The following is a 2,442-nucleotide window of genomic DNA, read 5'->3' on the forward strand; positions in this document are numbered from 1 at the left end:
GAAATATGCTTGCCAGGAGATTTCAACCTAAAACTTATCTAGCCTGTGCATCTAACTACCAGGAAATAACAGGGTATGTATGTTAAAAGAGCTCATGAAGGAGATGTTAGCCAAATCCGAAACATGGGAAATTCTAAAGAAAAGTGACTTGTTTTATTCTACAAATAAATGTCATGGGAAGAGAAGAGGTGGTGGAGATGGCAGAGGGCAGGTATATAGATTCAAAAAGACTTGAGTGATAAATTGTAATGTGTATGTTTGGATCTGAATTTGAACATAACACTTGTAAAATGATATGCAGGAAATATTGAGTGAATTGAGTGATATTGAAGACCTACTGTTGACTTTGTTGGGTGTGATAGTGGCATTTTGGTTTTGGGTGAAATGATGTGACTAGGGGAAAAGTGGAATGTACATAGATGAGCAAGATTGACACATATGACAGGTGATAGGGGTTCATTAGATTTATTATTCTATGTATTTTTAAGAAATATCTTTGCCTAAAGAATATATCAACCCTAACCCAGATACAGTGTCATTAAATTTTTTTTACCTCTGCCGTCTAGTAAGCAAATAGTGGTATTTTGTAGCAATTCCCGTTTTTCTTTAGAACTTTTCTTTTTGTTGTGTCAAGTAAATTATCAGTGGCCTGATGTTTCTAGTAAATTGGTCATCTACATGTTCACCCATTAGAAATGTAGGTGAGCTCAAATATTTCAAGCTTAGAATGAATATTTGGACATTTAAAACATGATATAGTTTGTATTTTAAGAAGATATGGACATAATTTATGCCTGTAGGCTGTAGAAAGTAGTCGACTTCTTTTTCTGTCGGTAGCTTTTTTTTTTGCTGGCCTTTTGATCTGTTGTTTATGTTTTTTTGAAAGTTCTCTTTACCTGATTTCCCTTTTGTAGGCCAGATTTTACAAACTTTATTTTAGCAATAATATATAAAGGAAAAGTGAAATTGACACTGCAATGCTTTCTAAAACCAGTATGCTCTGTATTCAGTAGATTTAAAACTTTGGCATAGAAGAACATGGTCAAAATATTTTTATGTTGCCATCAAGATTATATATTTGCTGTAAAATTACTTCATTTTTCTCTGTAGGTTGGCAAATAAACAAGACAAGGAAGATGCTTTAAGAGAAGGTGAACTGATTGAGTGTCTGTCTCTGCAAAAACTGGTCAATAAGTATAAGTGCCCATGTGAGATAGTAAGTTTGATTTTGTTTTTTTCTGTGAAAAATGAAACAAGTTTGTTTCATTTTCTTTGAAATATGTTCAGTATAACTTAGTTTTTATAAAGGTGATAGCAATTAGCAAGCACTCTTTTAAAAGATTTTTCTTTAACCCGTGAAATCACACTCTCACTGTTCTGTTGATATTACTTAATACTGTAGTATTTGTTTTCTGTTTGTTACTGACTTCCATAAACTATCCTTCATAATTTCAAAGATTTTCACATTTGCCTTTTGTTTAAGATATTGCCGATAGATCTGTAAGCTATACCAACAGTGTCATGCTGTGAATATTGTAAAATGGGAAAGAAAAGGTATAAATACAAAATTTAAACATATAAGAGATTTATAATGAATTTTGAAAAATCATTTCAGGAGAGTTCTCATGTAATCTGAAGTAAGATGGACAGGGGACTCAATCATTTTTTCTAGTTTCATAAAATGATGATTAGACTGTCCATCTTATGGATGTTTACTGCTGTAAGTGCTCTGGTATTTTTAATAAGTAGGGATATTTTTATTATGGCAGTTCAATTTTGTCTTCCAATAAACTTGTTTAAAATGATAACTGGCACTGTCAATTTCTTAGGTCATAATGTCTCTTACAGCTCACAGGTATTATCTGTAAAATATTTCAACTCCTAGGTGCTAATGTTAGTGATTATTGTAAAGGTGTGTTTTGTAAGTTAAATAAGCATATGCTTCATATTAATTTAAATGGCTTAATTTTGATTTGCCAGTAATTATACTTAATGGTTTATGAATAGATTTGTGTGGAGAATTTTAAGTTTTAATCTTTGAGTCAAATAAATTTCTGTTTTAGAAAGCTTGCTCAGCAGTCTGGGGGTGTGGAAAGACAGTTGATAAGTCCATTACACAAGGCCTTGATTGGCTGCTATATGTCATTACAAGAGACTTTGATGCCTTAAATGAACGTGTCCAAAAAGACACAGCAGAACAATGTGCTCTTGAAGAACAACAGAAAAGAGAAAGGGCTGAACGAGTGCAAAAATTACGAGAAGAAAGGTGAGTAGATTAATTTTGCACCACAGTGCATTTGAAGAGTCAAAACCACAATTTTATGAATAATTTATTAGTTTTGACTATTCAGTTTCCTCTTTCTATATAAGGAAGACACTAAGTAAATCTATTTCTATGAATCTTTACACAAGTGTGGGTGATAGGTTTCTAATTTTTCTGGT

At 32.1% G+C, this 2,442-nt stretch overlaps 1 long non-coding RNA gene across 1 annotated transcript; it reads left to right on the forward strand.

The window, feature by feature from the left end:
- The first annotated feature begins 1,116 nt into the window (after positions 1-1,116).
- On the forward strand, positions 1,117-2,266 carry LOC103608012. Its single transcript, XR_552008.1, has 2 exons — positions 1,117-1,216; positions 2,064-2,266. It is a non-coding gene; the product is annotated as an uncharacterized LOC103608012 (long non-coding RNA).
- The last annotated feature ends 176 nt before the right edge of the window (positions 2,267-2,442 follow it).

The sequence above is a fragment of the Galeopterus variegatus genome, unplaced genomic scaffold, assembly GCF_000696425.1.
Source record: "Galeopterus variegatus unplaced genomic scaffold, G_variegatus-3.0.2 Scaffold7945, whole genome shotgun sequence".
Lineage (NCBI taxonomy): Eukaryota > Metazoa > Chordata > Mammalia > Dermoptera > Cynocephalidae > Galeopterus > Galeopterus variegatus.